The sequence below is a fragment of the Cebus imitator genome, unplaced genomic scaffold, assembly GCF_001604975.1.
Source record: "Cebus imitator isolate Cc_AM_T3 unplaced genomic scaffold, Cebus_imitator-1.0 Scaffold42, whole genome shotgun sequence".
Classification (NCBI taxonomy): Eukaryota; Metazoa; Chordata; class Mammalia; order Primates; family Cebidae; genus Cebus; species Cebus imitator.
In genome coordinates this window covers 10725105-10739460 of record NW_016107357.1, presented here as the reverse complement: position 1 = coordinate 10739460, position 14356 = coordinate 10725105, and the positions used below count along the sequence as shown (strand labels likewise).

The following is a 14356-nucleotide window of genomic DNA, read 5'->3' as shown; positions in this document are numbered from 1 at the left end:
CTTTTGTGTTTTGAATTATTCTTGTTTCTTTTGATATTTTTTTAAAATGAGACTTACGCTTCTAAAGTGTGCCCAGAGTTTTTTTGAAAGGCAGTTTTTAAATGCCTACCTACCCCGTGCCATAAAATGCTCTTTCTTGATTAAGCTAATATTACTGGATTTATCAATGTTTCAAAGTTTGTGACTATCTATAAAACAAAGTTTGAATCTGAATTAACTCACAAATTGTTCTGATGGCTCATAAATTTATGTTAGTAAAATACTTTTGCCTCCCAGAATAAAACCAGGCCAGGTGAGGTGGCTGATGCCTGTAATCCCAGCTCTTTGGGAGGCTGAGCTGGAAGGATTGCTTAAGGCCATGAGTTCGAGACCAGCCTGGGGAACATAGTGAAATCCTGTCTCTCCAAAAAAGAAAATTAAAGATTAAAAATTAAAAATTAGCCAGGCATGGTGGCATTTGCCTGTAGTCCCAGCTACTCAGGAGGCAGAGGTGGGAGTAGCATTTGAGCCCAGAAGTTCAAGGCTGCAGTAAGCCATGATTGTGCCACTGCATTCCAGCTTGTGCAACAGAGTGAGACACTGTCTCTAAAAATACAATTTAGATTTAAAAAAGAAGAATAGGCCGGGCATGGTGGCTCATGCCTCTAATCCCAGCACTTTGGGAGGCTGAGGCAGGTGGATGGTCTGAGGTCAGGATTTCAAGACCAGCCTGGTCAACATGGTGAAACGCCATCTCTACTAAAAATACAAAAATTAGCTGGGCATGGTGGCAGGCACCTGTAATCTCAGCTATTCAGGAGGCTGAGGCATTAGAATCATAGCTTGAACCTGGGAGGCAGAGGTTGCAGTGAGCCGAGATTACACCATTGCACTCCAGCCTGGGCTACAAGAGCGAAACTCCATCTCAAAAAAAAAAAAAAAAAAGAATAAAATATAGGTTAGTATAACGAGGGATAAGATACTACAATTTCTGCAAAGCTAAGAAGACTAAAGCAACTTGGGGAGATATCAAGCTATAAGTAAATGCTTAGAAACACAGTGTGCTATACACGTAGTACTATACTACTTCAATCACTACCTTTGTTAAGGGCTACTTATATAAAGGCACAACACAGAAGTCAAAAAAAAAAAAAAAAAAACCTGTCTTGCAAAGAATAGAAAACTGTCTTCTTTTTTTTTTTTTTTTTTTTTGAGACGGAGTTTCACTCATGTTACCCAGGCTGGAGTGCAATGGCGCCATCTCGGCTCACCGCAACCTCCGCCTCCTGGGTTCAGGCAATTCTCCTGCCTCAGCCTCCTGAGTAGCTGGGATTACAGGCACGCACCACCATGCCCAGCTAATTTTTTGTATTTTTAATAGAGATGGGGTTTCACCATGTTGACCAGGATGGTCTCGATCTCTTGACCTCATGATCCACCCGCCTCGGCCTCCCAAAGTGCTGGGATTACAGGCTTGAGCCACCGCGCCCGGCCAGTCTTCTTAATTAGAAACATTTTTTCTGGCTGGGCACAGTGGCTCGCACCTGTAATCCAAGCACTTTGGAGGCCAAGGCGGGCAGATCACCTGAGGTCAGGAGTTCAAGACCAGCCTGACCAACATGGTGAAAACCCTTCTTTAAAAAAAAAAAGAAACATTTTTCTTTAATTATAAACCTTTTTGAATCCTCAAAAAAAAATATTCATAGATTTTGGTACTATTGAGAACCTGTCACAACCAAAGTTCAGCTCACTCTTTGGAGAACCCTCTTTATTCCTTATCTTCCTCTCTTTCTCAGTCATTTCCCACATTGCTTTCAAGCTGTATGTCTTGTCTTTTCTTGCTGAGTTCCCAAATCGTGATCATTGCTTAGTATCTGACTTGAGACTCTGTTAAGGATAGGGTCCTGCCTCCTGAAGCTCAGAGAATGGCAGGGTCAGGTTTTGGCGTGTGGTTCCCAGCAAGGGTGCTGAAGACAGGCAGCTCTTCCCTGGCGTTCTGCCCTAGCACAGAGTGCACCATAGGTCCTATGAATGGCTGTCCTGTGAACAACGAGAGGACAGAAGGGAACTGTGCAGGCTTCCCTCCAGCTGCAGACGCCAAAGCACACACAGGGCCTGCTGACTGCAGCTGGGGAGTCCTGAAATGGCCTTGCATTTATGTGAAGTGCTCATCCAAGCCATGATCCAGAACAGTGCCATTATAAGGACACCTGAGATTGTCTCATTAACTGCAGCGCAGCCTCTCATCAGTGTCTCTCATCCCACTCTGCTGAGCTCTGAGCAATATTTAAATGAATTGGAGGCAGGCCAGGAGTTATTTTCCCTTCCCCTTTTCTCTATTTTCTGACTTATTCTCCCAGGGCTGTCTGTTCTTATGACAGTTTTCACAGCCAAAGGTCAGTATATTTCTTTTCAAAAGTCCTGTAGATCCTCCCACTCCTGGCATCCTTTCACCTTCTTGTGAATGATGAAGGTGAAATAGAAAAGGTGAACCTTTTGATAAGGAGGAAACACAATTTCTCTTCTTCTCTGCCAGACACTTCTTTTCATTTCCTAGCAGATTTGCTCTTAAGTTACAATCAATGTTAAGCCAAAACAAAGCTATGGTAAAATGCTAATAGACCGTTGGGCTCTGGGACATTGTCAGAGGGAGGGAGGGTGGAAGTAGACTCAAGAAAAAAAAAAAAAATCAGGGGCTGGGCATGGTGGCTCATGTCTTGTAATCCTAAGACTTTGGGAGGCCAAGGTGGGCAGATCACCTGAGGTCAAGTGTTCGAGATCAGCCTAGCCAACATGGCAAAACCCCGCCTCCACTAAAAAAATACAAACATTATCTGGGCGTGGTGGCACATGCCTGTAATCTCAGCTGCTTGGGAGGCTGAGGCAGAAGAATGGCTTGAACCCAGGAGTCGAAGGTTGCAGTGAGCTGAGATCACACCACTGCACTCCATTGTAGGTGACAAAGTGAGACTGTGTCTCAAAAAAAAAAAAAAAAAGAAATCAGGGAATAATAAAAGCTGTCACTTGTAAAAATACATATTGTGTGCCAGGCATTGTGCTAGATACTAGAGATTCATTGATAAGTTAGGTAAAGATGATATTCATCTGAGAACTCCATTTTTCAGTTAATAGATGCCCTGTTCACAGTAGGGACTCAACATCATTGGATTAAAAGGTTTACTAATAGGTTGAATGTCAGCAATGTTTGCTCTAGATTCTCTTGCTTGTGTGTGCAATAGTTCAATAAATAAGAAATTCCTTTGGACAGTAATACCATGGATCTAGCCTTTTAATGAAGAATATCCAAAGTACTCCTGGCAGAGAAACTGGCAATCAGTTTGGGTGGTGGAGCATAACTATCCTACCTCTAGATGCAGTGGTCTGCAAATTCAAAGAGGAAAGTGTTTAAGTGTGGTTCAGAAACCATGAGCAAATATTAAATGTCGTTACACTTAGCACTACCTCAGCTAAGCCCTCTAACTGTTCAAAGATGGCATCCACTTCAGGAAGAAGTTATGAGGCCTATTTGATGGAGAGTAAACATTTTACACAACCAGATTTGTTCAGTTGGTGCCTCCATTTTTCAGTTAACACAGAGGCTGACTTGCACATGATAGCACTCAGACAGCTGTTAAGTTGAAATGTTAGCTAAGCCTGCCTGATAAATTGTTTTGGTTTTGGTATTTCATGATAAATATGCCCATAGTTTAAGAAATCCCCATTAACATTAATGCCGTGGATCCAGACTAGTAAGGATAAACAAATTTTCTTTCTTAAACTCAATTTCTTTTCTTTTTTTTCCTGAGACAGAGTTTTGCTCTTGTTGCCCAGGCTGGAGTGCAATGGCGCAATCTCAACTCACTGCAACCTCCACCTCCCAGGTTCAAGCGATTCTCCTGCCTCAGCCTCCCAAGTAGCTGAGATTACAGGCATCCATGCCAGGCCAATTTTGCATTTTTAGTAAAGACGGGGTTTTTCCATGTTGGTCAGCCTGGTCTCGAACTCCTGACCTAAAGTGATCTGCCCGCCTTGGCCTCCCAGAGTGCTGGGATTACAGACATGAGCCACCATGCCCGGCCTTAAATTCAATTTTTTTAAAACATTGCTCAAAATCAAGTTTTATGGCAAATTTCATCACTTAGTCTGAAACTTAACTCTCATTTTTGTCAGGTTATATGTTACCTGATCAGATGATAATGGCCCCAAACAAAGCCATAACATCAGCATGGCCAGATATTTTTCTTACTCACTCTTATAGTGCTTTAAGATCACAACGTCGTATAGTGGAGAAAGTTGCCATGTTTTTCTGCCTCTTTATGACCCTGACTCAATCAGTGAGGAGGTAGCCAATCTTTTCAGGTATTTGAATGTTCTGGGGCCTCAAGGAATCCATTTACTAAACTATAAGCCCCCCAACTCAAAGTGCCTGAAAAGGCAGGAGGGTGGGGTGGGAAAAGCAAGCTCCTCACTGCAGAGCAGCTTGAGGCAGCACTGTGGCTGACAGCACATGTCTGGAGTCAGACCCATCTATATCCCGGGACCACTACCTACTTGAGCAAACCACGCATGATTTCTGTCCTCTCTTTCCTCACCTGTAAAATGCAGATTGTCAGGCTGATGATATGATAAAAAGTAGTGCCAGATTCAGTGGCTCACATCTATAATCCCAGCACTTGGGAGGTCAAGGTGGGAGGACCACTTGAGGCCAGGAGTTCAAGACCAGCCTGGGCAACATAGCAAGACCTTGTCTCTAAAAAAAATGACAGCGTCATGCCTGGATGATGGGGGTCACGCCTGGGTCATAATAGGGTGTGGTTGTGCATACCTGTAGTCCCAGCTACTTAGGAGGCTGAGGCAGATGATTACTTGAACCCAGGAGCTCAAGGCTGCAGTCAGCTGTGATCACACCACTGCACTCCAGCCTGAGTGAAAGAGCGAGACCCTCCACCATGGTTGACAGAGCGAGATCCTGTCTCATAAAAGAATAAATAAATATTAGATATTTGATGGGTTAGCTTATGAAAAGCATTCAATAAATTACCATTAATAGCATCACTCCAGGAAAAGTCACTTCTCCGGGCTTCCATTTTCACATGTGAATTGGAAAGTTTAGGCAATCCTGTCTAAAGCCTACTTCAGCTACAATCAAAGTCTCTAGTTATAAACACAACTACAAGCAAAGAGCTGATAGACATAGTTTTTTCTCTATTCCAAAACACAGTATCAGAGCCTAGACAACAAAGGGGGACTTCATCTCTACAAAAAGTTTTTTTAAAAATTAGCCAGGCATGGTGGCAAGCACCTATAGGCAGGCAGATCACTTGAACCCGGGAGGTCAAGGCTGCAGTGAGCTATGGTAGCACCACTGCACTACAGCCTGGGGGAAAGAGCGAGACCCTATCTCAAAATACGAACAAAAAATATATAAAGAGCAATGCATAGTATCAATACTTTCTTAACTTCGTGATTTTAAATGCTCTCTCTTAAGTAATCCACTGATAGAAGATGTTTTTTCTGCTCCTTGATGCTTGTAATCAATCAGTGCTGTATTAGTCTATGGCTGCCATAACAAAATACTACAGACTGGGGGACTTAACAGAAATTTATTCTCTCAGAGTTCTAGAGGCTGGAAGTCCGAGATCCAGGTGTCAGCAGGAGTGGTTTCTCCTGAGGCCTCTCTCCTGGGCTTGCAGATGACCATCTTCTCCCTGTGTCTTCACATGGGCTTCCTACTATGTGCATCTGTGTCCTAATTTCTTTTCATAAGAACACCAGTTACATTAGATTAGGGCCCACCCTATGGCCTCATTTAACATTAATTGCCTCATTAAAGGCCCTTTACAAATACAGTCACATTCTAAAGTACTAGGAAGTATGACTTTGACATATGAGCTTCTGCAGGGGACATAATTCATCCTCTAATAAGTGCTCTCCAATAGCAGTGTCTACACTTAGATTGTAGCCAGGCTTGGTGGCTCACGCCTGTAATCCCAGCACTTTGGGAGACCGAGGCAGGTCAGGAGATTGAGACCATCCTGGCTAACATGGTGAAACCCCATCTCTACTAAAAATACAAAAAAATTAGCTGGGCATGGTGGCATGTGCCTGTAGTCCCAGCTACTTGGGAGGCTGAGGTAGGAGAATCGCTTGAACCCAAAAGGTGGAAGTTGCAGTGAGCTGAGATCACACCACTGCACTCCAGCCTAGGCCACAGAGCAAGACTCCATCTCAAAAAAAAAAAAAAAAGAGATTGCAGCAGAGTTTTTTACATCCTTCAAAACATTGGTATATTAAAATGATGACATCATGGTGATCCCATGGCAAACATGCCAGCGGCGTGATGTAAGGCCTCTGTAAGACCCTCTTTGGAAGGGGAGAGATAAACCATAGAAAGATTTAGGGGCTTGCCCCATCAATATGACATTTGGGGTATGGTGGTCAGGGGCATACGGGGATATTCCTACAAAGTGAAAGACAAATTGCTACTTCTTACATCCCTCACCACAAAGAAGCCCCACTGGATCCTGGAGGCAACAGTTCCACACTCAGGACTGCTTTTCCAGTCCACATGCCAAGTGACACAGAATAGTACCTTCTTTGAATGTGGCCTAGAGCAGGAAAAAGCTCTGCAGGAGGCCCAGGCTGCAGGCAAAGAAGCCCTGCTTTGGACCATACGGTCCAGCAGGCCCAAAGATGCTGGAGGTATCAATGGCGGAGGAGATTCAGTAAGGAGTTAATGCCAAGCTCCAGAGGGAGCATCACAGTGCAGGCTCAGGGGACTTGGAAGAAGGGTATCCTGTCTGTTACTGGGCCCTGGAAGAGACTGAATGTTTGACCATGAAGTAGCAAGTGCTTGTGAATCCAGAACTGCTGGCTTCTGTCAAACTCATCAAATCATAAGATCAAGCAAGCTCAGGTACAATCTATCAAAAAATGGAAATCGTACAACTGGATCGAGCCCAAGCAGGACAAGAGGGTACAGATAAACCACATGAGCAGGTAGCCAGACCTTGGTCATCCACCATGGTTGCACCAGTATCTCTCCCTCAACTTACACTAATGGCCATATGCAAAGAGGGGAGGGTCTCATACAACCATTTGAAGCAGGAAGAAAATGTGTGAACTTGACTTATCTTGGGTTGGCTCAGTGAGTAAGTTCAAGCCACAAATGGATGGCAGCACCACTGTAGCCACACTCAGGGGTGACTGTGAAAGACAGTGGAGAGAGGAACCCTTCCCAATGGGCAAAATGTTGAGCATGCACCTGGGTATGTGTGTTGTGTAGAAAGAAAAGCAGCCCAAGATAAAAATATATCTGGACTCATGGGCAGCAGCAAGTGACTTGACTGTGTCAGGGACCTGGAAAGCCAGGGACATGGAGGTCTGAGGAAAAGGCATTTGGGTAGGCATATGGGAGTGGGTAAAACAAGGAATGATCTCTGAAGTACATGCTGTGCTCAGCAGAAAGCTTTCAACTCCAAAGACGCACTGATGACTGCACAGACAAAATGACTCCCTCTGTTGACATTAGCCAGCCCTTGTCATCAGCCACCCCAGGAGTGGAAACATAAGCACAAAAATGGAGTGGCCATATTGCCAGAGATGGACGCCACACATGGGCTCATCTTCATGGACACTGAGTGCCCTTTCCTGTTTCTAATTTTAATAAAAATGCCTCTAATATTTCTCTCTAAAATGCTAGTTTAGAACTAAGGCATACAGGCTGGGTGCAGTGGCTCATGCCTTTAATGCCAGCACTTTGGGAGAGAGACCAAGGTGGGTGTATCACCTAAGCTTAGGAGTTCAAGGCTAGCCTAAGCAACATGGTAAAACCCCATCTCTACAAAAAAAAAATACAAAAATTAGCCGAGCATGGTGGCATGTGCTTGTGGTCCTAGCTACTCGGGAGCCTGAGGTGTGAGGATGGCTTGAGCCCAGGAGGCGGAAGTTGCAGTGAGCCAAGATTGTGCCACTTGCACTCCAGCCTGGGTGACAGAGCCAGACCTTGTTTAAGAAAAAAAAATAGGCCGGGTACCACGTGGTGGCTCAAGCTGTAATCCCAGCACTTTGGGAGGCCAAGGCAGGCAGATCACAAGGTCAAGAGATTGAGACCATCCTGGCCAACATGGTGAAACCCTGTCTCTACTAAAAATACAAAAATTAGCTGGGCGTGGTGGCATGCGCCTGTAGTCCCAGCTACTTAGGAGGCTGAGGCAGAAGAATTGCTTGAACCCAGAAGGCGGAGGTTGCAGTGAGCCAAGATTGTGCCACTGTACTCCAGCCTGGCGCCTGGTGACAGAGTGAGACTCTGTCTCAAAAAAAAAAAAAAGAACCAAAACATATATGTTTTATCACATTAAGAAAGGATACATCGGACTGGGTGCAGTGGCTCATGCCTATAATCCTAGCATTTTAGGAGGCTGAGATGGGCAGATTGCCTGAGCTCAGGAGTTCAAGACCAGCTTGGACAACATGGTGAAAACCCATCTCTACTAAAACACAATTAAAAAAAAAAAAAAAGCCAAGCATGGTGGTACATGCCTGTAGTCCCAGCTACTTGGAAGGCTGAGCCATAAGAATCACTTAAACCCAGGAGGCAGAGGTTTCAGTGAGCCAAGATCATGCTACTGCACTCCAGCCTGGGCAACACAGCGAGACTCTATCTCCATAAAGAAAGAAAGAAAAAAAAGTATACAGCAATTTTTATTTTCTTCATATTTTCAAAAATCAGCAGTGTGTTGAATTTTGTCAATTATTTTCCAAATTCTCTGAAGATAATCATATTTTTTCTTAAATCTATTAATATAGTATATGATAGTCATGAATTTCCAAATACCAAACCAACCTTACATTCTAGGATCAAATGGTATTTGGATATGCTGCATTATTTTCTTAATGAGGTGTTAGAGTCTGTTTACTAATTTTTTTTTTGAAATAGGATTTTGCTCTCTTGCCTGGGCTAGAGTACAGTGGTATAATCATGGGTCACTGCAGCCTCAACCTTCTAGGCTTAAGCAATCCTCCCCTCTTCAGCCTTCCCAGTGCTGGAACTACAGGTACATACCACCATGCTGGCTAAGTTTTAAAATGTTTTTGTAGAAACAAAGGCCTCACTATGCTTCCCAGTCTGGTAATGAACTCCTGCCCTCAAGCAATACTCCCACCTTGGCCTCCCAAAGTGCTGGGATTATAGATATGAACCACTGAACCCAATTCTAATTTTTGGTTTTGTTTTTTTTGAGATGGAATCTCGCTCTGTCGCCCAGGCTGGAGTGCAGTGGCGCAATCTTGGCTCACTGCAACCTCTGCCTCCTGGGTTCAAGTAATTCTCCTGCCTCAGCTTACTGAGTAGCTGGGATTACAGGTAGGTGCCACCACGCCTGGCTAATTTTTGTATTTTTAGTAGAGAAAGGGTTTCACCATGTTGGTCAAGCTGGTCTTGAACTCCTGACCTCGTGATCCAACCGTTTCAGCCTCCCAAAGTGCTGGGATTACAGGCATGAGGCACCATGCCCGCCTTAATATTTTGTTTAGTACCTGTCATGGGCTGAATTGTATACCCCTAAAACTCATATGTTGACATCCTAACTTTGACATACTTTAGAATGCAATCTTATCTGATGATAAAGTCTTTAAAGAGGTAATTAAGTTAAAATGAGTACTCTGTGATAGGCCCTAATCCAATATGTCTGTGTTCTTCTAAGAAAAGGAGATTGGGGCACAGACATACACTTAAGGAAGACCATACGAGGACACGGGGTGAAGGCAGCCATCTATAAGACAAGAAGAGAGACTGTAAAGAAAACCAAACCTGCTAACACTTTGATCTCAGATTTCCATCCTCCAGAACTGTGAGATTTCTGTTGTTTAAACTACCCAGTCAGGGTTATTTGTTTTGGCAGTCCTAGAAGACTACTACAGTCTCTTAGCCTTGACAATCATACATGATATTAGTCTGTAATTGTTTTTTGGGGTTTTTTTGGTTTTTTTTTTTTTGGAGATGAAGTCTCGCTCTGTCACCCAGGCTGAAGAGCAGTGGCATGATCACGGCTTACTGCAGCCTCAACCTCCCAGGCTCAAGAGATCCTCTTATCTCAGCCTCTGGAATAGCTGGGACTACAGGCATATGCCACCAAGCCCAGCTGATTTTTAATTTTTCTGTAGAGATAGGGTCTCATTATGTTGCCCAGGCTGGTCTTTAACTCCTGGGCTCAAGCAATCCTCCCACCTCAGCCTCCCAAGCTGCTCGAATTACAGCCCTAAACCATTGTGCCCAGCCTGTTTTTTGTATTATTTTTAGCAGAAATAAGTATCAGTTATCCTGGCTTTACAAAAAGAAATTAAACTTTTTTCTTCATTTTCTATTTTCTGAAACAATTTATGTAGAATTGTGACTATCTGATCTTTAAAAATTTGCTTAGAATATCTTTGTGGAACATTCGGAGCCTGCTTCTTTCTGACGCAATTTCTATTTCTCCTGTAGAAATTGGTCTGCTTAAGTTTTCTATCACTAGAAAATTCTGGTGAAGTGTGATTTCCTGTATAATTATCTATTTCATGAACATTTCCAAATGCATGTGCATTGTGATTTGCAAAATGTCTTTGATATTTTTTGTTTTGTTTTGGGACAGGGTCCTATTTTGTCACCCAGGCTGGAGTGTAGTGGCATGATCTTGGCTCACTGCAGCCTTAACTTCCTGGGCTACAGGTGCACACCACCAGGCCCAGCTAAATCTTGTTGTATTTTTTGTAGAGCTGGGGTTTCGCCATGTTGCCCAGGCTGATCTTGAACTCTTGAGCTCAAGCAATCTGCCCTCCTCCTAAAATTCTAGGACTACAGGCATGAGCCACTTGGCCCAACCCTCTTATGGCTTTATAAATTTCTTCTCAACAGGTATTTCTCCCTCATCATATCTTGTTTTGCAGATACACAAATCTCTATGAGGTTTCATTAGATATGTTCATCATATAGATATGAGTGCAGTGGCTCATGCCTATAATCCCAGCACTTTGGGAGCTCTAGGGAGGAGGATAGCTTGAGCCCAGGAATTTGAAACCAGCCTGGCCAACATGATGAAACCTCATCTCTACTAAAAATGCAAAAATTAGCTGAGCATGGTGGTGTGCCCCTGTAATCCCAGCTACTCGGGAGGCTAAGATGGAAGAATCGCTTGAACCTGGGAGGCAGAGGCTGTAGTGAGCTGAGATCATGCCACTGCACTCCAGCCTGGGCAACAGAGGAAAACTCTGTCTCAAAAAAACAAATAAAATAAAATTTAACAAAAGAGAGATGGGTGTCTTACTATGCTGCCCAGGCTGGTCTTGAACTCCTGGGCTCAAGCAATCAGCCTGTCTTGGCCTTCCAAAGTGCTGGGATTACAGGTGTGAGCCACGGTGCCTGGCCTGTTTTACTTCTATTTACATAAATGTTTAAGGCTATTGATATTCTTCTAATGACTACTTTAAATGCATCCTACAGCCTGTCATGGTGGCTCACACCTGTAATCCCAGCACTTTGGGAGGCCAAGCCCGGTGAATTACCTGAGGTCAGGAGTTCAAGGCCAGCCTGGCCAACATGGTGTAACCTTGTCTCTACTAAAAATACAAAAATTAGTTGGGCATTGTGGTACACTCCTGTAATCCCAGCTGCTTTGGAGGCTGAGGCAGGAGAATCGCTTGAACTTGAGAGGCAGAGGTTGCAGTGAACCGAGTTTGTAAAACTGCACTCCAGGCTGGGTGATAGAGCAAGACTCCTTCTCAAAACAAACAAACAAACAAATAAATGCATCCTATAGGTTCATATATGTAGTACAGGTTGAGTAGCCCTTAACCAAAATGCTTGGAACCCAAATTGTTTAAAATTTCGGATATTTTTGGATTTTAGAATATTTGGATATAAATAATGAGATATTGTGGTGATGGGACCCAAGTCTAAATATGAAATTCATTTATTGGACCACCTGTGGCTGTTCAGCATTACCATCATTCTGAATGTAAATGACACTGAATATATATGCTATCTGTAGCAATCATTTTCTTATACTTATTCACACATAAGTACCTAAAAACAGTTAAAAAAAAAAAAAAAAAAAAGGTAGGAACTATAAGGTACTATCAATACAGTAAAAGAGGTTGGGTGTGGTGGCTTATACCTGTAATCTCAGTACTTTGGGAGGCCGAGGCAGGCACATCACCTGAGTTTGAGACCAGCCTGGCCAAAACAGTAAAAACCTGTCTCTACTAAAATTGCAAAAAATAAAAAATAAATTAGTCTGGGCCAGGCATGGTGGCTCATGCCTGTAATCCCAGCACTTTGGGAGGCTGAGGTGGGAGGATCACCTCAGGTCACAAGTTTGAGACCAGCCTTACCAACATGGTGAAACTGTTTCTACTAAAAAAAAATACACAGACACATAAAAATCAGCTGGGCTTGGTGGCAGATGCCTGTAATCCCAGCTACTTGGGAGGCAGCGGCAGAATTACTTCAACCCAGGAGGCAGAGGTTGGTGTGGTGGTGTGTGGCCGTAATCCCAGCTACTCAGGAGGCTGAGGCATGAGAATTGCTTGACCCGAGAGGAAGAGGTTGCAGTGAGCCAAGATTGTGCCACTGTACTCCAGCCTGGGCAGCAGAGCAAGGCTCTGTCAAAAAAATAAATTAAAAAAAAACCCAAAACAGTAAAAAAAATAATATGTTCAGGGTAACTAGTGGCTTCATGTTGATGCTCAAAAAGTTTTGAATATTGGAGCATTTCAAATTTTATTTTATTAATTAATTTTTTTTAGATGGAGTCTTGCTCTGTCACCCAGGCCAGAGTGCAGTGGCCCAATCTTGGCTCACTGCAACCTCTGCCTCCCAGGTTCAAGCGATTCTCCTGCCTCAGCTTCCTAAGTAGCTGGAGTTACAGGCATCTGCCATCATGCCCAGCTAATTTTTCTATTTTTAGTAGAGACGGGGTTTCACCATGTTAGCCAAGCTGGACTCAAACTACTGACGTCAGGTGATCCTCCCACCTCAGCCTCCCAAAGTGCTAGGATTACAGGCAGGAGCCACCATGCCTGGCCCAAATTCAAAATTTTGGGATTAGGGATGCTCAACCTGTATTTAAATTATAATTTACTTATTTAAATTCTGTAATTTTTCTTCGTAATTTCCCTCTCATTCAAGAGTTGTTTAATAGAAACATGTTTTTAAAAAATTCTGGTGTTAAGTGTGCTTTTATTTTCTGATTTGTTATTAATTCTGAATTATATTGCATTGTAGTCATAGAGTGTGTTATGAAATTTATGCTTTTTAGTGACATCATACATGATCTTTTTTTGTGATCTTTCTATTTGCACTTGAATTCTATTATGGGGGTATAAAGTTAAATATATATCCATAAACTTTGCCTTATTGATTTTGTTGTTTAGACTGTCTATGTCCTCACTCACATTTGGGCCACCTTGGTCTGTCTTCTAAGACTGACGCGTTAAAGCATCCTGTCGTTAGTGTGCTTGTTTCTCCTTGCATTTCCTGTTCTTTTTCCTTCCAAATGTGCTCGTTGTTGGTAGTTGTGACTTTTACTTTAAAACATGTACTTCTTCATATTTGATGCATTTTGGCTTAAGTTCTACTTTGATATTTAAGACCATAGCACAGTCCAGGCACAATGGCTCACGCCTATAATCCCAGCACCTTGAGAGGCCGAGGCAGGTGGATCACTTGAGCCCAGGAGTTCGAGATCAGCCTGGGCAATATAGTGGTGAAACCCCACCTCTACAAAAAAATACAAAAACTAATCGCAGCCAGACATAGTTGTGCTTGCCTATAGTCCCAGCTATTTGGGAGGCTGAGGTAGGAGGATCACTTGAGCCTGGGAGGTTGAGGCTGCAGTGAGCCATCACTGTATCATTGCACTCCAGCCTGGGTGAGAGAGTGAGACCCTGTTCCTCTCATCCTCCCCAAAAAAGACCACAGCACTCGTTTTCTTTTGTTTTCATTTCCCTATTCCTTTATTTTTAGCCTTTTTCTTACATACAGAATATAGTTGGTCTTGTTTTGTAGCCAAATTAGAAATAATTTCATAGATTAAGCCCATTACCATTTATTTTGTGTTAAAATTTTACTGTGTAAATAATTATTTGCTGTGTTTCTGCCCAGGTGATGTGTTTTCTTTGCTCTATTTTTTAAATTTTCTTTTGGCATTTAGAAATCTTTGTATTTTTAAGGCAATTCCTTGATACCTTCACACATTTCTTCCCTTTTTTCTATAATATATAGGAGGTTATCTTTTATTATTTTTGAATTTTTTAATCAAAAAATTTATTTATTTTTGATTAAATGATATAAAATTTGAAAGCTACAAAGGAACACATACTCTTCTTTTTTTTTTTTTTT

General features: G+C 42.8%; 1 long non-coding RNA gene across 1 annotated transcript in view; it reads right to left on the bottom strand.

The window, feature by feature from the left end:
- Window positions 1-5645: 5645 nt before the first annotated feature.
- The window catches only part of LOC108302769, a 16505-nt gene continuing 7794 nt past the window's right edge, over window positions 5646-14356 (bottom strand). The window contains exon 3 of the long non-coding RNA XR_001824506.2: window positions 5646-5735. This is a non-coding gene — a long non-coding RNA (uncharacterized LOC108302769). The remainder of the gene's footprint in view (window positions 5736-14356) is intronic.